The sequence below is a fragment of the Pinus tabuliformis genome, chromosome X (genome assembly GCF_031772625.1).
Source record: "Pinus tabuliformis cultivar Carrire ecotype Pingquan chromosome X, CPIR1, whole genome shotgun sequence".
NCBI lineage: Eukaryota > Viridiplantae > Streptophyta > Pinopsida > Pinales > Pinaceae > Pinus > Pinus tabuliformis.
In genome coordinates, this window is record NC_142308.1 from 7,051,047 (window position 1) to 7,075,937 (window position 24,891).

The window sequence follows — 24,891 nt, forward strand, 5'->3', positions numbered from 1 at the left end:
GAAGGTGATCTGTTGACCAGGTAATGTGTTGTCTCCACCGCCTCTGCCCAAAATTCCTTTCCTAACCCGGCACCACTGAGCATGCTTCGTGCCCCTTCCATCAACGTCTTGTTCATTCTTTTTGCAACTCCATTTTGCTCAGGTGTGTATGGAGTAGTCTTCTGCCATGCTATACCACACTTCTTACAGAGTTCTTCAAATTCCTTACTGCAAAATTCTCCACCGTTATCTGTTCTCAACACCTTTATCTTCTTCTCTGTCTGGTTTTCCACCAGAGCCTTAAATTTTTTAAATCTGTCAAAGACTTTAGATTTCTTTTTAGGGAAATATATCCATGTATTCTTTGAGAAGTCATCTATAAATGATACATAGTACACAGAGTTACCCAGTGATGGAACCTTCACAGGTCCAAACACATCATTGTGCGCAAGTTCTAATATATGTTTCGCCCTTTTACCACCAGAGGGGAAACTCACCGGATTCTGCTTCCCATATATACAATTTTCACATAAATCAAAATCCAGAGAGCTATTACTCATACCTTTACCATGAAGTATTCGAAGGCCCTTCTTTCCAATATGTCCAAGCCTTTGATGCCACAACATGGTCTTCTCTCCAGAGACCACTAGATTTTTTGCTCCACTTTCAGGAACCACAGAAATGTTGCACCCATTAACAACAGTGCTACCTTGCAGCTTGTACAGAGTTCCAATTCGAACTCCCCGCATCAATACCAGTGCCCCCTGAATCATCTTGCAAGTATCCTTCTCGAACACTGTTTATACGCCTGCATCATTTAGCTTGCTTACAAAAATCATATTTCTGGCTAATGCAGGAATACGTAGAACACCCATAAGTGTTTTAACCCTTCCACCTTGCAACTTCAACTTTACTTTTCCGCGATCGACGATTCTAGCCTTCTTGTCATCCTCCAAGAAGACATCGCCACCATCATATTTCTCACACTCGCTGAACCACTCTCTATGGGGAGTGAAGTGAAATGATGCACCTGAGTCAATCAACCATGCCTCATGATCTACATGTATACTTAAAGAAGCCAAGTACACATCCCCACCTTCATCTGAGGTGGTTTTTGCCTCTGCAGAAGGAGCATCTTCAGATCCTTTTCCTTTATCAGGAGCTTTAGATTTACAGTCCTTTTGTAGTGCCCTATCTTTCCGCATTTCCAGCACACCACCTTTACAGGTTTTCCTGGAGATTTAGATCTCCCTCTAGATTTAGACCTTCTACTCGATGACTTATTTTTGTTTTTGTTCTGGGACGGTCCTCATACAGACAAGGCATCACCATTCTGGCTCTCCATATTTTTCCGTCTCATTTTCTCCGTCAACAAGGATGAGACGATTTCATCAAACTGCAAGACAGTTGCATTGCTACCTATTGCAATAACCAGACTATCCCACGAATCTGGTAGAGAACACAACAAACTGATGCACTTATCTTCATCTGAAATTTTGATATCAACAGATAATAACTGACTTACCACAATATTAAATGCGTTCATATGCTCTGTCACCGAGTCTCCATCTTTCATCCTCAGGTTATATAGCTTTTTTCATAGGAACAGTTTATTCACCAGAGATTTAGATTGGTATAAAGTCCCTAACTTGTCCCACAAAGCCTTCGTTGTAGCTTCCCCTGATACATTCAACAATACTGAATTTGAGACACACAATCGTATTGTTTTCTTTGCCTTCTGATCTAACTTCTTCCATTCTTCATCGGACACTCCCGTTGGTTTAGTACCTGGATCTACCGCGATCCACTGATCTTTATCCACCAATAGATCCTCCATCTTGAGTTTCCATAACTCAAAACTTTAACCATTAAATTTCTCGATCTCTATTTTTCCACTGCTCGCCATCTTCTTTCACCACCAGAATCAACCCCGCAGATCTCCCACTAAACAGGGTCTACCACAGGCCTGAGTGAAACCCCTCAGCAACAAAGGCATCCCCTTGAAGCCAAAACAACTCTGATACCAAATGTAGGTTTTAACCTCGTACAAAAATTACTTGCATACGAATTCTAAAACAGAGAAAATAAACAATGCGAGAGCATAACACATAAAACACATATACATAGAGATTTTCCCTTAGATCCCAAAACCGAGACTACCAGTTTGATTTTTCATTATGTTCATTTCAATGTTACAATACATATTTATACATGCCGAAGCATCCAATACCATGGACTGAAAACCATTGCTTCCAAAACCATGGACTGAAAACCATCACGTCCAAAACCATGTGCGAAAATCATACACAAAACCATAGGTAGGTCTGCCCAACCTAATATAGGGTCCAAAAAACAAAATTTTCTGAGGCACTACCCTCGACCCCATAGAGTGGGGTTACCTGCACCCCTCAAACTCTCATGACCCCCCCACTACGCAATCGGCGCAACGAATGGGGGGCTCCGTGCCCCCCCTAACCCCCCGGTTAACTACGTGGGCTAGTCGTGGAAAGAATATAACACAACCCAACAAGTGAGAGATAAGTTGGCAGCCGTAGGTGAGATCATTGCACTGATTGAGTTGGTGAGAATTGCCTTGAATGGTCTTCCCAAGACTTGGGAGAATTTTGTGGATGGTATTGTTGCACGGGAAAACCTTCCCGATTGGGAGAGGTTGTGGAAGATTGCATTCAAAATGAGATCAGAAAGAACCATCTTGGGGCAGCCAAACAGGTGGAGGATGACAATGTGGCATTGTTAGCAAGAGGCAAGAAGGGCAGAGCAAAGAAGCAAGCTTTTAACAGTGGAGGCAAAATCCAAGGTAAAGGCAAGCAACAGAACAAGGAGAAGGACTATTCCAAAGTCAAATGTTGGAATTGTCAAAAGTTGGGACACTATGCTGTTGTGTGTCCGGAGAAGAAGAACAAGAAAGGGAAAGACAAACCCATGGCAACATCTGCAGAGATAGAGAGCTTCTTAGAGAGATTTGATCAGGAGTTTGGGTTCATAACTTGTGAGGCCACTAGTGCAGGATCACCTACCATACAGGTTCAGAGGGAGTGTGCATTCCCTGCTACTAGCAAAGCATCTTCTAGCATTTGGTATGTTGATAGTGGCGCTTCTCGCCACATGACAAGAGTCAGAGTACTTCTCCTAGCTTTCAGAGGGTGATACTGATATGGAGGTAGTACTTGGTGATGACAACATTGTTAGAGCAATCGGTTTGGGGACATTGACATTTGATAGGGGACCCAAACCTCCCTTGAAAGTGTCAGATGTCCTATATGTGCCTGGAATGAAGAACCTGATATCTATCTCAGCACTTGAGGATAGAGGGCATGATGTGTTGTTCAGGAGAGGGCAGGTGCTTATATATCCTAGGGGAACTCCAGCTTCTTCAGCTAGAGAGATTGGTGTGCGCCATGCCAAGGTGTACAAGTTCTCATTCCAGCGCCTGATGGCATTGAGTAGCAGCACCCGAGACAGGACCGACAACAGATCTAGCAGTTTAGAGTTGTGTGAGATTTGGCACCGCAGGATGGGGCACATGTATCATGGGGCCTTGAGCACATTGCGGGAGATCACCACTGGTGTGCCAGATTTCAGTTTTGATCACCTTGATGTATGCAGAGGATGTGCTATGGGAAGTTTGCCAGATCCCCTTTTCCCAGCAGTGATAGCAGAGCGATCGGGATCCTTGACTTGATTCATACTGATGTGAGTGGTCAGATGTCTCATGTATCCTTGAGTGGCTATGAGTACTATGTTTTATTCATTGATGACCACTCCAGGAAGACTTGGATTTATTTCTTGAAGACCAAGAGTGAGGTCTTCAAGCGGTTTCAAGAGTTCAAAGCTCTTGTGGAGACCCAGACATGTAGGAAGATGAAGGTCCTCAGGTCGGACAATGGAGGGGAGTATACCCCTAGTGAGTTTGTTTATTTTTGTGCCGAGGTAGGCATTAGAAGGGAGTTCACAGTTCCGTACTACCCCAACAGAATGGGGTTGCAGAGAAGAAGAACAAATCCATTGCATGGGCTGCCAAAGCCATGCTTTATGATCAGGGGTTACCTTTATTTTTGTGGGCAAAGGCCTGCAACATTGTTGTGTACTTGCAGAAAATGAGTCCACATCGTGCCTTGGGGAATGTGACTTCGGAGGAGGCTTTTTCTGGGAGGAAGCGTGATGTTGGGCACTTTCGTATCTTTGGGTGCCTTACATATTCCTATGTCCCCAAGGAGAACAGGACCAAGCTAGAGCCCACTGCAGACAAGGGCATCTTTGTGGGTTATAGCGAGACCTCGAAAGCTTATCGGATTTATATTCCTGCGTAGAGGAAAGTGGTTGTCAGGCGGGATGTGAAGTTCGAGGAGGAGAGAGCTTTCAGGAGGTCACAGGAGTTAGAGTATCTAGAGTCACCAGACCCTCAGTCGCAGCTGAGTCAGTCACAGGGATCTAGTGGTCAGGGATCAGGAGGTATATCGATTATAGTGTCAGGTCCATCAGTGAGCAATGGCTCTTAGAGTCAGGTGCGTGGTTCCTCGAGCAGCATGTAGGGCAGTCCGCAAAGCAATTCACAGGGTAGTCCACTAATGGACAGTTCGCACGGTACTTTAGCATCTACAGACACATATTCAGGCATGAGGTCAATTGGCAGGTCTTCAAGAGTTCAAACTTATTTTTACTTTTCTCCTATAGTGACTTTATAAGTGGTAAAGTCGATTTAATTTAAAAGTGACTTTATAAGTGGTAAAATTACATTCTAATTTAAAGGTGACTTTATTAAATTCAATGAAGAATTAGAAAGTGAAAAAGTGACCATGGAAATAAAAGGCTAAGTGGGTCTTTATTTAAGTGGGTGAGTTAAAAAATAGAAAGTGAGAATTAAATGCACATTTATTCTCATCCCTAGATCTAAATGAATCTCAGCCATTAGATCTTAGGGTAACCCAAAAGGTCATTTAGAGAATAAAAGGAGAAGAGAAGAGGAAAAGATCAATTCATTCTTTCATGAGCATTTGAGAGAAAGAGAAGAGAGAGCAAGGAGAAAATTTCTTAGCAGTGAGGAAGTGAAGGAGAGCAGCAAGAAGACATTTCCGCAAATCTTGGCAGCAACGTTGATTGGCATGCATCCCAAGTAAAAACCGTATAGCAAGAGAAAGGCACAAAAATCGAGGAAGAGGGACAACAAGTTTTGGGCGCATTTTTCGAGGCTGGACGTACAACATTTAATTTTGTTTTACTGCTGTAGAAACTTTTGTTTTGGCTATTTGTTGATTGGCATGATTTTCGAGGTGGAGGTCAAGCACAGAAATCGAGATAAGTTGTAATTTGTGGTTGCGGGAATTTTTATTGTGTATTTTAGTTTCTCTGTAAAAGCATTTTCAGAAATAAAGAAGAGCTCTCAAACTGGTTTTTCCCAAGAGTTGTAAGGGGTTTTTCCAGGGTCACATTGACCAAAAATCACTGTGTTATTTTCTGTGTGTGGCTTTTTGCTATGTTTTATTTCTGCAATTTCAGCAGTTGTGAAATCTCTAAATTTGTGTTTTCAGAAAATATTGTCATTTCCAGATTTTAGAATTTTTATCATACTTGGATTTAAAACTAAATGCATGGAGTAATTAGGAAAACTGATAACCAGAGTGAGGGTTGAAATTTCTTCAATTCCTTCGTATCATGCAACTTAACTCCCTGTTCTCTCTATCTCACTCAACTGCTCAAGTGTCTGTAAATGCCTTTACCTTTCCTTGTATTTATGGTTTAGAAAAAAATCTATTTTTAAGATTGCTCCTACTCTAAGTACAATTTTAGACTTCACTACTAAAAATAAGACTCACTTTTTTGCAAAAGTGACTTATAAAATAGAATTACTTTTCAGAAATATTTTTTTGAAAATATCTTAGAAATACTTCTCACATGTGCATAATGAACATGTGTGGAAGTTCCTATCCGAGCTATAATTCTCAACACTCGCTCTTTGTGCGGAATTAATAATCCAAGCTTGTCTTTGAATGCCTCAAATTCCCTTTTGCCAACACTCCCTCTTAGGAAGGAATTAATTCTGCACTAATTGAAGTTTGCTTTTGAATGCCTCAAATTCCCTTTTTCCAAGGGTATGGTTAAAATATCAGCTCTGTGTTGATTCATGGGAATATGTTGGAGCTTCATTGATTTCTTTTGAACTCTATCTTGTATGAAGTGATATTTGATTTCCATATTCTTCGAACTATCATGAAACAATGTATTTTCAGAGAGTTTGATACAACTTTGACTATCATAGTAAATAATTGTAGGATCCAAATCCTAATCAAACAATCCCGTGAGTAACTGGAAAAGCTAAATGGTCTGACAACTAGTAGTACTAGCTACCATGTATTCTACCTCTACTGAGCTAAGTGCCATAGAAGTTTGTTTCTTGTTGAACAACAATACCGTTGTTAATCCTAAGCTAAAGTAACACCCTGGGGTGCTCTTCTTGTCTATTGCACTGCTTGCCCAATCTAAGTCTAAATAACCTTGCAACTTCACTTCATCATCTCCAAGGTATATTAAACCATACTCCATTATGCCTTTAAAATAATTGAACACATGTTTTGTTACTACCCAATGCTCCTGTCTTGGCTTCACAATGAACTAACTCAAGGTGTTTACTGCAAAACATATATCTAACTTGGTGTTGATGAAATACATCAAGGAACCTATCAACTGCCTATACATTGTAGGGTCCAACTCTGAATCCATAGTTGTCACATTCTCTATGTTGATGTTGGTAGCTTAGGCAGGTTCTTTTGCACAAGCCTATGTGTCAAGGCGTCTAGAGGTCGCCTAATTACTTCTTAACCTTAGTAATTACTTTATATAATAAATTATTTTCTTTTTATGAGAAAAGTGAGTTTGATATAATGAAATATAAAGGTTTATTTGCATTAGTGAAATAGATAAATCACAATCGTTGATCTCAAGTGAAGTCGAAATTTAGTCTTAATCATCAATCACTTTGGAGATTAGGGTTGTTGATTTAGTTATAACTCAACTTATAAAAAGAAAGTTGGGCTAAGGGAGAAGACACATTATTAAGCACAAGACACAGTGAGATAAGTGAGAATTTCAACGATTGGGTGGAAAAGGAAATTCATTCAAGTGTGTAGGGTTGCCATATGAAAAAGTAGCAAGAGGATTTGTAGCAAGTAGGAAACCTAAAGGTAGAAAATCAAACACTGATTTTTTGTAGCAGATCCAGCCCACACATGCGACAAAAGCCAACAATGATGTGCACGTGCAAGTACGATAGAGGTACAACATGTGATACATGCGAGTATGACAAAGGTTCATCACGCGACATATGTGAGTATGATAGAGGTACAATGTGTGACATGTGTGGTCATACAACAAATTGCATAAACAAGTCTGCAGATTTGGGTTTTCTCAGTGATTTCAAAGGGCCATACAGCTTTATAGGTGCCCAAAATTTCCTCAATAAAATTTTTGAATGTTGGTTTAGCTTTGTATTTTCTCAGTGGGCATAATTTCCCATATTGGGAAATCCCTTGTAAGCTTGGAATTTTTTTGAATGAAAAGCTGAATTTTCAAGGAATTTTTTTTGTGTTTTGTGCAAATGAAATTGGTTGTTTGAATTTTTTATTTTGCTAAAAATTAAATTCTTATTTACCAATTAAAATCCTAGTAGTACATTTTGTTCAACAAGCTAAAAATTAAATTAAAATTAGGAAGGAAATTTTGCTAGAAAACTAGGGTTAGAAAATTTAACATAGTACCAGAGTTGTTCTAAATAGGAGGTGACTAATTCTGCTTGCTCTGTTTTGGCATATATATATATATATATATATATATATATATATATGTGGCTCCTCCTATGGTTCCTCTTGCTCCAGTGTGGCTCCTTTGGCTTGGGAGTGTCTTTCAAAGACCTCCTTGCATATATGAATGCCTCGCGTACTCTAATATCCTATGATATGCTTTGATCTGCCTCCTTTGGTAACTCCTCTTTGCTTATGGCTTGGCTATCCTGATGGCCTTGCTCCTGTCTCTCCATGAATCTACTCTGCATCCCCTTGGCTTCATGTCATCCTCTAGTATCCAGAATATTGCCATATTGACATCAATGACAACCTAGGTCAACAAGGAGAAAGAGGCAGAACTAGTAAACGTGGCATTGAATGGGTTCAACGAGTCTTTTGTTAAGGGGATCTGCATTCAGGAGCACCTTCTTAATTGGGAGAGGCTTTGCAATGATTGCATCTAGGAAGAGGCTTAGGAGGAGTCTAAGGTCAATAGGCAAGGTGGTGGAGAGGAGAACTTGGCCTTGGTGGGTCAAGCCAAGGAAGGTGAAGAAAAATGTTCTACCAAACAAATCAAAAGTGAAGGGTCAACATCATAGCCAAGCAAGAAGAAGGACTTGAGTAAAATCAAGTGCTTCATTTGTCACAAGAATGGCACTATGCATCACAATATCCGAAGAAGAAGAAGGGGAAGCGGAAGTCACAACAAACAATAACATTAACAAAGCTTGATTAGTTTGTAGCCAAATTTGATAAGGACTTCTCGTTGGTCTCCTAATTGTCTACCACCACCACGACTAGAAGTGCATGGTATCTAGATAGTCGTGCATCATGCCACATGACAACACTAGCTTTTCAGTAGTTTGACAAAGAAAGACTCAAATCTACATGTGGAGCTTGGCAACAATGTCAAGTGTGCAGTGATGGGCGTCAGGACCATCATGTTCCAACTCCAGTCTGGAGCGTCACTAGAGGCTAAGGAAGTGTTATATGTGCGAGGGTTGAAGAAAATTTTCCTCTCAATCTCAGCGATGCAAAACAAAGGGTTTGTTGTATGATTTCAGAAGGGACATGTACTCATATGTCTAGGGGGAGTTAGTCTTAGCTCAATAGGAGTCATTGGGATTGGAGAGGGCAATCTCTACAGGTTGCAAGGGATGCCAATATAGGCCTTACTACATAACAATGACACTCTGTGAGCTATGGCAAAAGAGGATGGGACACTTGCACTATTGGGCATTGTCGATTCCGAGGGAGATTGTCACTGGTCTTCCAAAGTCATTGAGCAACAAGGTGTGTGTATAGGTGTGTACTTGGCAAGAATGCCAAGGCTACTTTCACCAGTAGTGAGAGTAGGTCCAAGGGGGATCTTGGATCTTGTTTATTGAGATGTATGTGGACTGATGTCAGTGGAATCAATACAAGGGTCTCTCTACTATGTTACATTCATAGATGACTTTTTAAGAAAACTTGGATCTTCTTTTTCAAGACCAAGGATGAGGCCTTCATTTGGTTTAGGGAGTTCAAGGCCCAGGTGGAGAACCAAACAAAGAGGATCAAGGACTTGAGGTCAGACAATGGAGGAGTGTACACCTACAATGACTTCAAGAAATTTTGCAAGGGGGTAGGGATCAAGAGGGAGATGACAGTCTTAGACAACCCTCAACAAAATAGGGTTGCGAAGAGAAAATATCGGTCCATTTTGGAGTTGCCGAGGTGATGCCTCATGACCAGGATCTGCCTATGTTTCTTTGGGCAGAGGCATGCAACACGACAATTTATGTTCTTAACATGAGTCCTTATAGGATCTTGGGGGACAAGATTTGTGAGGAAGCATTCACAAGGGTGAAGCTAGAGATAGGGCAATTTTGCCTCTTTGGTTGTCTGGTGTATTTCCATGTTCTTATGGAGAAGAGGACAAAGTTGCAGCCCTCAGGAGAGAAGGGCATGTTTATGGGATACAATGAGACTTTAAAGGCATACAAGTTTTTCGTTCCATCACGGAGGAAGTTAATTGGTAGCAGGGATGTGAAGTTCGAGGAGGACCTAGCATCCAGGAAGTCTCATGAGCCACTTCCAGTGATATAGGACAAGGATTAGGAGGCTTTGAAGGATGAGCAATGTTCATCAACTACTTCTAGTTCAAGGAGTCAGACTTCAAGTGAGGCGGAGTCAACAACACCTCTTGCAAGTTCTATTAGAAGACCTCAATTGTTTGAGTAGACATTGAAAGATGCTTACGAGCATGTGGAGGCTCCTAGGAGCACATTTAGGGTGAGTAGGTATTTGAGGAAATTGTCAAATTACGTGGCTCTTATGAACAACATTATTGATTTCGAGCCTAACAGTTTTCAGGAGGCAACAAATCAGCAAGTTTGGAGGGATGCCATGATGGAGGAGTATAACTCCATTATGAGGAGTGATGTATGGGATATTGTGCCAAGATCGGAGGGAAAGTCAATGGTGAGTTCCAAATGGGTCTTCAAGATCAAGCATGCTACAAATGGTAGCATAGAGAAGTATAAGGAGAGGTTTGTAGCAGGAGGGTTCTCTTAGAAAGAGGGAGTGGACTATGACGAGACTTTTTCGCCAGTCGTTGGATGTTCCATTAGAGTTGTTTTACATATTGCTTCAGTTATGAGGTGGAGGATACATCAAATGGATGTCAAAATAGCATTCCTCAATGGAGTGATTAAGGAGGAGGTGTATACAGAACCCTCAAGGCTTTGAGGTACATGGATGATGGGAGGGAGTCTCATGTGTGTAGATTGAAGAAGGCCTTATACAGACTCAAGCGGTCACCCAGGGCGTGATACTACAAGATTGATGGGTATTTATTGAGCATGGGCTTCACCAAAAGTGAGGCGGACCCCAACTTGTACTTTATACTTATTAGAGATGAGACCTCATCTTGGTACTATATGTGGATGGTTTGTTTCTCACGTGTTTAGAGAGGTTGATAGCTGAGTGCAAGCCAAACTTGGCTATAGATGTCAAGATGAAGGACATGTTGAATTTTTTGTAGCCATGGTCAGTCTTCATAATTAACATTTTTGGCCTTGATATGCATGTAAGAATAAATGCGAAACATGTTCTTCATGTTGGCTCCAAAAAGAAAAATTTTAAATTTGTAAAAGCTAAATTTTTGGCTTCGAAAGTGAAATCGGTTCTCCAAAAGCTTAGGTCGGCTTGCCTCTTAGATGCACCTATTTGGTCATCAAAATTACTGTTTATAGAGAGCTTCTCTCTCTCTCATTCAGATCATCTCATCTTCTATCTATACGAAGTATTTTGAGGTAGAATAACGAAATTTTCTGAGGCAGGGTAACAAGTCTTTCTGAGGCAAGCGAAGGTTGTTTTAAGCAAGCAAAATCTGTCTGAGGCAAGCGAAGTTTTGTAAGGAAATCAAAGAGGTAAAATCTGAGGCAAGTGAAAGACGAACTTATGAAAATTTTCTGGAGCAAATTTGAGTTTCTCTTGAGGTGGAATTGATTGGGCATATTGGTAACACTGTGAAGCATAGCATCCAGTTTTATGATGGGCAAAGCACTTGACCTTAGTTAAGTTCTTCTTCTTGTGTTGTGAGGTTGACTCCTCACCCTTGCTACTCGAAACTTTGCTCCTCTTTACCTAATTGGAAAAAGCAAGATTCTCATCATCCTCACTCTTTTGTTGTCCTCCAGACAATGACTTCTCCAAGATCTCCTTTCGAGTGAAGTCATCCCTCAATCCGTTCCAATCTTGTAGCCTCTCTTGTGACAAAACACTTGTGACAAAAGTTAGCCCAAGGTTTTGTGAACCCACTCAAGGCTGTCCTTACAAGCTCTTCATCTAACATGTCTACCCCAATAGCTCCAAGCTCATCTTGGACTTGTTGAATCCTAGTGAGGTAGGATGGCAGTGTCTGATTCAATCATGTTGGTGTTCTTGAGCTATTCCCTCAACACCATTTTTCAATTCTGATTATTACTCTGATATAGGTTCATAAGTGCGGTCCACGATCACATGATCCTTCACTCCATCCATGATGATATGTCTGGCTTTTACATTTTTCAAATTGTGGGTTGCTAGAGTTGTAGTGTCGAAAGGAGCTGAAACCTGGGTTTTTACAAAATCTCATAGGTCATTCTCCATGAGAACCAGTGCTATCCTCTCTTTCGATGGACTGGAATTATAAGCGCCATCCAACCTGTCATTGAACCTCAGATTGGTTGCTACCAGCTCGAAATGGGAAAATCAACTGAAAAATTATGGATGTCACACCTTGATTGGTATGGTCTCCATCTCTCTTACTAAGGATTGACCTCTGCCAATCACTCTAGGCGTAATGTGATTTTAGCCTATCTAGTTGTTAGTGTGTCTGCCAGCAACACTCAACGTTGACTGATCTACAAACCCACAAACCTTGCATTTGCCTCTGATCCAGGTGGACATTGGTGGCCACCCACCAAGTCCACTTGGACCCCCACCATTGTTTCTTTCAGCTTTTCAGTTTCCTTAATTGTAGCACAATTTAATATTTTTAGCAGTTTTTCAAGTCCTGAACTTCTGGAGCTATTTTGAGGCCCTAAACGACGTTTTTTGGGAAAACTGGGAGCAACATGGGTTCATGTACTACTGTTGCTCTTCCCAAAGTTATAGTTCTCGGATATATCTTCCTAACGAGATATTGTGCGCATCAAATGAAGATCGTATGCCAAAGTTATGGCCTAGGGAAGTTGATGTACCAATTTACCCAAACGGGGCCCACAATTTGGCGTTTCATCTTTTAGGGTTAGGTTTTTGGATGTTTAGGGTTTTCCATTGTTTCTCAACAATAAATAGGCCTTCGAGCCTCATTGTAACATAGTTCAGAGGCATGTAGCCGCCACATCTCTTCTCAGAGATAAGCTACCATCGCCCTAGCTAGTTTATTTCCATTTCTGTTTGTAAGCATATTTCAGTGTTTTACAGTAATGAAATGAAGTATTATTTCTGCTGCATCTCTATATGTATGGTTATATTTGTAATTTGTTGCGTTCCTGTTTAAATCCAGATCAGTGGTATCAAAGGGGTCTGCTCTTTCTCTGTCTTTCTTTGCATGTCCCCAATGAGATCGGGATATAAGGAGTTAGGGCTTGAACTGGTCGAACCTTTGCAAGACCAGCCTCGCAAATCCCGACGGCCTCCCATGGCGGATGAAAAGAAAGACAAGGGGGCAGGAGATCTTATCAAAACCTTGCTCGAAGAGGCCCTCAAGCGACAAAGGAACGCGATAATGGACAACTTTGCCCAAATCTTTCAGCGGCTACCCAGGGGCGACACATCTACTTCCAACAGCTACTCTGGAAGCGCCACACCCTTTAAGGTACAAGTTAACTTTGACATTCCCATATTTGAGGGTCAGATAGATGCAGACGTCGTAGATAAATGGTTAAATCTGCTAGAAGGGTATTTTTTTTGTTCATGATTTTTCCAGCCGAGAAAAGATTACTTTTACTCTTCTCAAAGCTGCCCCCCACGTCAAGGACTGGTGTGAAACCTACTACGAGCAGAAGGATGAAAGTACGACCTCACTGTTTTCAGCCGCACCCACTTGGAATTCATTTCGGACTGCCATCAAGGAGCAGTACTACCCTGTCGGAAGCTATGAGGATCAATACATAAAATGGACCACACTGCGGCAGGGAAGGGACCAAGACATGCCGGAGTTTACCAATATTTTCCATACCCTTTGCACAAAGTTGGGTATCAAGGATTCAGAGCAACATTTGGTACTCAAATATCACGACTGCCTGCACAAGTACATCCAGGAAGAAATAGAATTCCTGAACATCTCCTCGCTCGGCATGGCATACCAATATGCTGTCAAGATCAAGCAAAAGTTTAAATAGAAGAAGCGAGACTTTGGATTTGCGAATCCGAAGCAAGGGAAAGGTGTCCCCAAACCGCAAAACAAAGGACAAAGCCAAGGCAGGGCGGCCCAAGAAAACCCGCCAAAGCTACAAGCAAAGAACAACGCCGTGAAGCCGAAAAAGGGCACGGTAAATTGGTGTGAGTTTCATAAGAGCTCCACTCACAACACGAGTGTCGGGCCAAGAAGTCACTGGTGGCCAAGCTAAAGGTTTCAAAATCAGATGCATGTTCCGACTTTGAGTCAGGACCCGACAAGGGTAATGACAAAGGGAAGCAGATTATTGATGCGGAGCCCAACGCCACCGTTGCCACCACGAAGATCCAGAGGAGGAGGAGCATCTCTTCCCCTCCCAGATGTGGGTAAAGGGCTCCCTGCTATATTTCATTGTTGACAGCCGGAGCCAAAAGAACCTCATTTCAGCAGAGGTCGTAACGCGGCTGGGCTTACCGACCACAACACATCCACAACCGTACACCATCGAGTGGCTTCACCAAGGACGAGATCTTCGCGTAAGCCAACAGTGTCGCCTTCCATACAACATCAAGCCCTTCACGAATGAGGCATTGTGTGACGTTGCTCCCCTTGATGTTTGTGATGTATTTATTAGGACAACCATACTTGTGGAAGCGACATGCTATGTATGAATCAAGGCCCTGTGTTGTTATTGTTACTTTGGGAAATAAGTTGTATAGAATACCAGAGGTAGCACCGCCTACTGCCATCTCTTTGGTTAATGCAAAACAATGCAGTAAGCTCATTTCCAAAACCAGGAAATTTTTTTTCCTGATGATATGCCCTCAAGGAAAGAAGAAGACGGTGGCCACAACCTCCAGACAGGGCCCCTCCGCACGACAACTACAGATGGACAAGGTCGTGGAAGAGTACGAGGACATCTTCACCTCCCTTGCAGGGGTTCCTCTGCACTGTCAGGTCAAGCACTCCATCGATCTGATCCCAGGTGCGCCGCTGCCCAATGGACCAATCTATCAGCGCTCCGTTCTGGAGAACGATGAAATCAAGAGGCAGATTCAGGAGCTGTTGCAGAAAGGTCACATATGTCCGAGTTCATTGCCCTGTGGGAGCCCAATCGTGTTGGTACAAAAGAAGGATGGGACTTGGAGACTCTGTATTGACTATCGAGCACTGAACAAGATCACTGTCTGTAATAGGTACCTGATCCCACAGATTGATGACCTCCTAGACCAACTGAAGGGGGCAAAATATTTCAGCAAGATCGATTTGAAGTCAGGATATCACCAGGTACCGATCAAACCCTCTGATGTGTGGAAGACTGCCTTCAAAGTCAAGGAGGGTCTTTTCGAATGGTTGGTTATGCCTTTCGGATTGACGAATGCTCCTGCAACCTTCATGAGGCTAATGGATGACATCTTGTGGCCATTCACCAACTCATTTGTAGTGGTATACTTGAATGACAACTTGATCTTCAGCCAGAGTTGGGAAGAGCACCTCCACCACATTCGATAGGTTCTCCAAACACTGCAACAACACAAACTATGTGCCAATTTGGAGAAATGCACTTTTGGCATGACCCAGGTTCAGTATCTGGGATACATTATTGATAAACGAGGGGGGGGGGTGCATGTGGATCCAGCCAAGATCCAAGTTTTTTGGGATTGACCATCTCCAACCACTCTGACAGAGCTCTGCAGCTTTCTAGGTCTTGCCAACTTCTACCGCAGGTTTGTGTTGGGATTTTCTCATATCACTTGGCCCTTGAGTCAAGTCACCAAGGGAGGAGCGAAAGCAAAATTCTTTTGGTCTAAATCTCAACAGAAGGTATTCACAGAGTTGAAAGATCGCCTCTACTCGGCACTAGTGCTCGCATTACCAGACTTGCAACAACCATTTGAGGTCGATACAGATGCCTCTGACTATGCTATTAGGGCAATCCTTACTCAACATGGGCACCCAGTGGCATATCACAGTGAGACACTTTCAGACACAGTCCGGAAGTATCCCACTTATGACAAAGAGATGTATTCCATTGTGTAGGCCTGCCAACAATGGAAGCATTACATTTTGGGAAAGGAAACTGTCATCCACACAAACCATCGACCCCTGCAGTTCATACAGACCTAAGGGAAATTGCAAAATGATCGCCATTAGAAGTGGTCCACATACCTGCAGCAGTTCCATTTGAATATCAAGTATAAGAAGGGCAGCACCAATAATGTTGCAAATTGCCTTAGTCGACCACCGATCATGGCGTTAACCACCTTGCTCAACTCTTGTGGGCACGAGACTTCTGATTGGCCATTTCTCTACAAAAGCGACCCAGAATTCGGCCACACATACCAGACACTCTTGGAGGGACAACATGTTCTAGATTTTCACCTCCAGGACGCCCTGTTATGCCACTTGGGTCACCTTTGTGTTCCTTCAAGCAAGCGTGCCAAGATGATTTGGGAAGCACACTACAGTCGGGCTGCTGGGCATTTCGGGTTCGAGAAAACGGTGGTAGTATTGCAGAAGTATTTCTATTGGCCGAATCTTTGACAGGATGTCGGGAAGTACATCAGATCATGCACTGCCTGCGCCATTGCCAAATTGACCATCAAGAAGCAAGGCCTCTATACTCTGCTTCCTACCCCTAGTCGACCTTGGGAATCCATCTCCATGGATTACATGTTGGGCCTTCCTTCTACTAAGCATGGAAATGACTGTGTTTTTGTGGTCGTCAACAGGTTCTCGAAGATGGCCATTATGGCGGCCTGCAAGAAGAATATCACAGCAGAAGCCACTACTAAACTCTTCTTTGAATGAGTGTGGGTACACTTTGGGATCCCACAGTCTATCATCTCAGATCGGGACAACAAGTTCCTTAGTACATTTTGGTCTAGTCTCTGGTCGATGCTGGACACCAAACTCACTAAGTCCACAGCCTTCCATCCTCAAATTGATGGCCAGACAGAGGTTGCGAACAAGATGATCGTACACATTCTGCGCATGTACAACTCAAAGCATCCACGCACATGGGATGAGAGCCTCCCCTATATTCAACACAGCTACAACCAGGCTCTCCACAGCGCGGCTGGCCACAACCCTTTTCAGGTGGGCTTGGGATTCCAGCCACTATGTCCCATTGATGTGGCCATGCCATTTGCAGCTACTCACGCAGATTCAGCTCATGTCCAGTCCGAAACAGATAAGGCAAACAACTTCATTGAGCACATCCAACATATTTGCCAGCAGGTCCACGACATTCTGGAGAAATCAAATGCCAAGTACAAGCAACGACATGATCAACATCAGGTGCCACACAAGTTTCAGGTGGGCAACAAAGTCTGGTTGCATTTGCAAAAGGAATGCCTTATCGGAGCCTATTGGAAACTCAAACCACTCCGATATGGTCCTTACACCATTACCAAGGTTGTGGGAGACAATGCATTTGAGCTCAGCATTCCCCCATTCCTTGGCCTGCACCCAGTGTTCAATGTGGATTGCCTTCGGCCATACTTTCCACCATTACTAGACACATCCGACATTGCAGAATAGCTCACACCCACAGAGTTAAATCCAAATTGCATGGAACAAGCTGCAACTGATCGGATCATGGACACATAGATCAAGCACACTCGCCAACAAAATATCCAACTGTATCGAATTGTCAAAGCAGGCCAACTCCTTCACCAAGGCAAGTGGCTCACCAGGGACCAAGTTCAGTAGAATTTTCCTCATCTCATGGAGGAACTCAACGCAATGGGGACCATTGCTTCCTAAGGGGGGAGGAATGATCCAGGTGGATATTGGTGGCCACCCGCCAAGTCCACTTGGACGCCCACCATTGTTTCTTTTAGCTTTTCAGTTTCCTTAATTGTAGCACAGTTTACTATTTTTAGCAGTTTTTCGGGTCCTGAACTTTTGGAGCCGTTTTGAGGCCCTAAACGACGTTTTTTGGGAAAATTGGAAGCAACATGGGTCCATGGACCGATGTTGCTCTTCCCAAATTTGTAGTTCTCGGATACATCTTTCTAATGAGATATTGTGCGCGTCAAACAAAGATCGTATGCCAAAGTTACGACCCCGGGAAGTTGATGTACCAATTTACCCAAACGGGCCCACAGTTTGGCGTTTCATCTTCTAAGGTTAGGTTTTTGGATGTTTAGGGTTTTTCATTGTTTTTCAAAAATAAATAGGCCTTCGAGCCTCATTGTAACACAGTTCAGAGGCATGTAGCCGTCACATCTCTTCTCAGAGATAAGCTACCATCGCCCCAGCTAGTTTATTTCCATTTATGTTTGTAAGCATATTTTAGTATTTTACAGTAATGAAATGAAGTATTATTTCTGCTGCATCTCTATATGTATGGTTATATCTGTAATTTGTTGCGTTCCTGTTTAAATTTGGATCAGTCTCAACCTTAGCTAACCTACAAACTGTGCTAGCAGTTGTCCTTGATCTCCACGGGCCTATTTCAGCCAACTTGTGCACTCAGTTGTTGGGTTGACACATACCCTACTGTTGTCCACTTCAGCATCTTGTGGCCCGCATCTCCTTCACAGTGTCTTTGGGCTATAACAGTGGCACTATGCACCGACCACATTGTCCCTCCATGCCCGTTGGCTACCCTGTGCCTAGTCTTGACAGTCCACTGATGCAGTGTCACTGTTTGGGCCCTTGATTTAGTCTTTTCACAACTTCCTTTTCCCTATGCATTTTCCCTTATCACTAGTTGGTGCCATTGGTCCACAATTTATATCAGTTATTTTGACAACTCCTTAGATCCGTCATGAACTATCATGATCTGTTGCCCCTTGTCTTGGCCCAAACACTTGTGCACAATCTTCTTCCTATTACAGGTCAACTGTGTGCAACTAGTTACAATGGCATCTTGCTGCTCAGTGTCCTTGCTCTCCCAGATCTCCTTTGTTGCTACCACCTTTGCCTTATGCTTTGTACCTTGATCAAATCTCGCGATTGTCTGCGTCTGATGCAACTGGTTAGCTAATCTTTTGTGCACTCTACTTGACAAGACGCTACTCCGCCACCCCTCTTTCCTTTGCAGTCGGTCGCCCTAAGCAGATGGTGTTTTAACTTCTATTTGCACCTTGGTTGGGTGCATATAACAACCCACTCAGGTTGTTGGCCACCCCTTTGTCACCTTTGCTCTTCTAAATTTTTTTTGTCTTTAACTCTACCCAATGTACATTTTTTTAAAACATCTTGGCCCCTCTCGCATACAAATCAATATGTACCACATACTATAGCCCTACAAAAGAAAAATAATTTCTTTTGTTGTCATATGACCAAAGAAAATAATTTAATTTTTCACCTCATACGATCGTGGCCAAACCTGGACCTCGATGATCTTGTATGAACTTGGATTTTTGCGTGATTTAGAGATTGATTTTTAGAGTTTCTCGCTTTGATGCCATGTTAATTTTCTTTCAAATCGAGCACCCGATATTTCATTGACTTACGAGATTACAAATCTACTGAATGAAAGCACGTCTAGGTTCTTAATTTAATTAGCCAAAGCACAAATCACATTAGCCAATCTCAATCACAATGACACAAACAAAATCTGCCCAATCAACAACTCTTCATGAATAACCTAGAACTTCCTTGGGCTCTCGTCCTGGAATAATGGCCCAATTGAGAAAATAACATATTACAATAAACCTTGGATTTGATCCAACAGATCAAGCCCTAGATTGGTCCTCAATCCCCTTGGCTGATTTGAATCTCCAAGCCCCCCTTTTGCACTTCCTCAGACCCTACATACTAGAGTATTACACTTCTCACTGAGATGCCTCTCTCAATCTTGTGCTACTGTATGGTATGTCTTCTCCCTCTCCTTAGCCTTGCTTTTATAACTTCACATTGAGCTAAATCCCTAAACCAAATCTCCAAAGTGATTAACCACTGAGATTAAATCTTGCCTAACTTCGAGATCAAGGGTTGAGATTAAAACATAATCACTAAAATAAATATTTCACTTTTCCTAAGTTTATTTTATCTCAATTAGGCAACATAATAATTATGTGCTTTTCCCAAGTCAAAACCTAGGCTAAGTTACAAAAACAACTTGTTCACACTAGAGCAAGTGTCTAAGGAGATCTTGGACGACTTCTGCACTCCTAAACTCTTAGGCCTGTACAGAAGTGTTAAACACACATAAAATGGACAAAATATGAAGGATAATCGTGAGATGCCTTTATTATTCACAAGATATACATTTATAATACAATGGTGTGACTCTTGGATTCATCTTCCAAGTCTCTTGGACTCCCTTTGACTGTTCAACTTCTACACCATAACCCTTAGCGAATTAGGTGCCCAACATTTGCCTCCTTAATCCGAAGGGGTATATACAAGTCCAAGAAGAGAAGTGTAATACAAAATGTGCAAAAATGCATGGCACAATGTGCTCTCTAAAAATATGGCATAAGGTGGGAGAACTCGAGGTCTCAACTGACGATGGTTTAAGGATTACCACCAACACTGGAACACTTAGTGCAGTTCTTGTAACTCTTCCAAATCTGGCAAGAAGTTGAGGTCTTCTGCTAGAGGAAGTGCTCCTTAATGCTTTGAAGAGGGAGACCTTCAACCTGGAAGAAGGGAGGTCTACAACTTGCGATGGTTTAAGGAAGGCCACCAACCAAAGAAACGCTTAGTGAGATTCCCAGAACTCTTCCAAATCTGGCAAGAAGTTGAAGTCTTCTACTAGAGGAAGTGATCCTTAATTCTTTGAAGAGGGAGACCTTCAACCTGGAAAAAGGGAGGTCTGCAACCTGTGGTGGTTTAAGGAAAGCCACCAACCAAAGTCATGCTTAGGGGCTTATGTGTCTTTGGCTACAACTCTGAATATGGGTATGGCTGTCTCTGGCTGTAGGCTTAGGCAACAGGTTTGGGTTGTGACTGAGGCTCGCTTGATGTGGCTGTGAAGCTTGTAGATGACCATCATTACCCCCTTGTGAGATACAAGGTGAGAAGATGAAGAGATCTCAACTGGAAGGCTTTTTAATATTCTAGAAGAAATTCTGACATATGACTGAAATATCTTCTTGGCTATTGAAGCCCATTGCTAAGAAGCGATCCATCCAAGGTGAGTCTTTGTTCTTGTAGGAGGTTTGTTTTTGAAGCATCTGTTTGAAGAATGAGTATGTTGACCACAATGCTGGCACAGGAAAGATCAAAACAATGATCTTTCATATGGCCAACTTAGTCACAATGTGAGAATTTCACAATTTGTTGTTGTAGAGGAGGAACGGGTGAAGCTGAACCGTCGTGAAGATATCCAGCACTTTGAAATCAGATTGGATTGGAATAGTTTGGAATATGAAAGGATACATCATTGTCATATCCAAGACCAATTCTATGCTTGTTGCTGACAAGCTCTTCCCAAGGTATGATAATGGGCTTGGGAAGTGTATACTGAATTTCTACAATTTTGTGCACATCTGCTCTAATGGGCTCAATGATTTGAACAATTTCTGGCTACTGATGAGAGTCTATCTCAATCTTAAACAATGGATTGTTCTGAACAAAAACAAGTTCAAAATGACAACTCTTCTATTGTAAGTCATCTCACTGCAGTTGTGACTCACGTTGCAAAAATTCAATGTTTTCTTGTGCATTTTGCAGACATGTTTTAATGTCAAAAAGAGCGATTTTGCTAATTTCTACCATCTCATCAATAGTGGAATGAATTAGGGTATTCAACACTCTAATGCATTGTCAAGTCTGACCATTTTTTTCTAATCTCAAAAAACCATAAAATGATGAAGGAAAATTACCCACTTGTACTCTCAACACATGAAAATAAGAGGAGACTCCAGGTCTATGACAAACCCACCAAGTAATTAGACTAGCAATGAATGCAGTCACTAGTGCAAACTTTGATTTGCAACAAACAAAGGTGGTTTGAACTTCAAATAGCAATATGCTAACTTGTCAATCTGATTCCCCTCCACAATGTCGAACTTCCAGGCTATATTTTGGCTAATAGGCAGGGATATGGCATTTCATAAGTCTTTCACATCAAACTTTTAAAATATCTCAACATATGCCTCTAAATCTATGCATATATGGACAACGTACACCATCACTTCCTTCAATATCTTTTACATACCATTTATGTTGCTTCAACAAATTTGAATAGAGCTACACAGAGATCAAATTTCAACGCTATATCAACAATTGTCATTTAGAAGTTGAGCAGGTAGATGATAGGAAGCAATATGACACCAGATGAACAAGTACTAGCTGCTATCATATAATTTGTGATTGGAATGGTTACTACCACAAAAATCTCTTGGAATGGAGCAAGCAAATGCAATTGCGACGGAGCGGGAGATGAATCGACAAGCTACTTCACAAAAATCAATGGAGAGAGTGATTTCTCATAAGGCTAGGCATATTGGAACCACTTGTACTGACTTTCATAAATATCAGATTTGAACCGTTTGTACTGGCTTTCATAAATATGTCATTGTAAGCTAATCGCATTACCCACTAAAAACATTGTAAGCTCACCATACCAAGCTTTGCATGGAACACGACCATACAACCAACATAAATGTTGTCAAACGAGTCAACACAACATATACACTTGCAAGTCGTAGTTCACGGTGCATTATACTTATAATATATATGCCCATCACATATCATATAGCCTTAAAAAGGGACAATGCATTTCATAAATTTTATGAACCATACCAAGCTTTATTTTACATATGGTAAAGAGCATAACCAATGCACATAAAAAACGGCCTTCAAAAAAGACATTCAACGCATAAGCAACAACCAACTCAACTCTTCATACCATATGCCCTTTTAAAAGAGCTCAACACAGCATGAACTTGAATTTACATACCACAGTCATGTTTCCACATATAACATATGCAATGACAGACCTGGTCCTCGTAGGTTAACACAAATAATCAACAACATTCAATTTTCCAACAACCACGCCCATGCAAGCATTGTGATACCGACGTAAAGAACTCAACGCAACTGACCAAAACCAATGAGAGGTTTAGTTTTCAATGCTCTGACAATAAATGATGACTTGAAGCTTGCATTAACCAGTGGAGCACTACAACATAAGCATTACTAAACAACACACCAAATTCCCATCGTACTGCTAGTCGCACGGAGTCGGCTGGTGAAGGAACCTTTGACACCGACAATATTCTTGGAATTTTTTGTTGTTCACTGCTACGAAGTGGTTCAGTTGATGGTCACTGTTCAAAAGTTGAGAGGCCAAAGCGCATCTGGAATTGTTCTGGTGAGAGGTTTCATAGTAGATCTCCATGTATTATTCAATAAGAAGAAGTCGAGGTGCGAGTTTTGGTTTCCAAGTAAGTGCGTTAGAGCAACAAGTGAATTGGCATGGAAAAGACGCATTCGACAACAAGCATGATAGGCACACAAAGAATGGGTACACTGAACACATCCCTACGAATAGGTGCATAATGAGGAATAAAACGCTCAATTCTGACAAGCAGATAAGGCAAAACTGACAAGCACAAAAGTCATAGCTCACACTTTGAGCAGGGTAGGTATTCGCCTACTCTGATACCATGTGAAACACAAATAAAATGGACAGAATATGAAGGATAATCGTGAGATGCCTTTATTATTCACAATATATACATTTATAATACAATGGTGTGACTCTTGGATTCATGTTGCAAGGTCTCTTCGACTCCCTTTGACTATTCAACTTCCACACCATAACCCTTAGCAGATTAGGTGTCCAACAAGAAGTACCAGCCCGTGCTGCAAATATCATATGAGGATGTATCAAAAGTGGAGCCGATAGAAGCGTATGATGAAAAGCCCCAGGAGTGGTATAAAGAGGACGTTAATTAGTTAAAAAACTCAAATGAACGTCGTGTTGAAGAGTCCAAGCCAAAAAACCAAGAACTAAAGACATATATCACCACCCATGCCACTTGGAAAAACAAAAGTCCTCGAGGCAAGGGTGTGAACATCAACAAATCTATTATGGACAAACATGGCACCAGAAAGGCAACCAGTTGAAAGTCACATGGACACATAACAACCATGCATGGAGATATCATAGTAGCACATCAAAGAGAAATTGAATTCCAAATCAAGGTGGCATGGAAGCAGTGCAATCCCATGTTCATATTTCACTAGGATGGATGGATGCTCATGCTTGGTTTCTTCCTATGTTTCAAACACTAACATGCGAAGGGGGATGGAATGTAGTATAGCTAGGGGGTAATATGGGATACCAAGGGAGGTACCCAAGGGGAATAATAATAGTAACAATCTAATTTTAAGGTCACCGCCAAGCTAGACATCAAATTGGTGTCTGAAACCCCCTTGTTTGTGGGACAAGTGACCCACCTTTGCATAACATTTTGACTACCAAAGTCTATGGAGGTGTACATACTCTACTCCGCTTTGGATTCGAACCCATGATCTCTTACGAGGAAGCACATGTTCTGCACCATTAGGCCCACTCAAGTTGTACTAATAATATGTAAATGATTGTGTTGCTATGTATGGAGGCCATTTCTAGTAACTAAGGCCCAACTAGTAATGTGAAAGGAATAAATGTAAGAAAGCTTACTAGAAGGTTCCACCTACTAGAATGTTACTAGGAGGTACATCTTACTATATAAATAAGTGTAGCCAATATGATGCAGTATGGTGAATGTATTGTAATTGTAGCAAGTATTGGTTGAGGAGTTCTTTCCTTAAGGAATAATATATGGTGTTACTTTGCCTCAAGGATTTTTCCCTTCCCCAGGGACTTTAGATACATTGCCGGACCAGATCTCTTACCAACATGTAGTCGAGGTCCTCTAGACTTCAGTGGTAGGTTATGTCTTCCCGGCAGCAACGCAACAAAGGAGCCAAATTTTCCCCCAACTGTCCCCTCGAGGCACCATTCTATTTTGAGTTTTTTTCATTCAACCTTGAGTGTTAAGAGAGATAGATCTAGTGGATCATGAACTAGTCCCTGGCTCCCTTCTCCAGCTGCCTACACCTGGATCCAAGGGTTTTCTATATTTTAGCATATAGACATTATGTTCCTACTTTATTTCTTGTTCTTTATATAGGAGCCTTTTTGTACTCCTGCTTGTATCGACATCGTTGTACTCAACCGTCCCATTGATCTACTTTTGTGGTCATTTATTGAGCATTAATATACTTATCTATATTATTGTGTTAATTCTTGTGTGCAAATGATTTGATTTATTTTCTTAAGTTAAGGAT

The 24,891-nt window shown here is 41.8% G+C and overlaps 1 protein-coding gene across 1 annotated transcript in view; it reads left to right on the top strand.

The window, feature by feature from the left end:
* Positions 1 to 24,891, top strand: part of LOC149138010 (vacuolar protein sorting-associated protein 60.1-like) — a 50,313-nt gene that overhangs the window by 22,722 nt on the left and 2,700 nt on the right. The gene's annotated exons all lie outside the window — the stretch shown is intronic.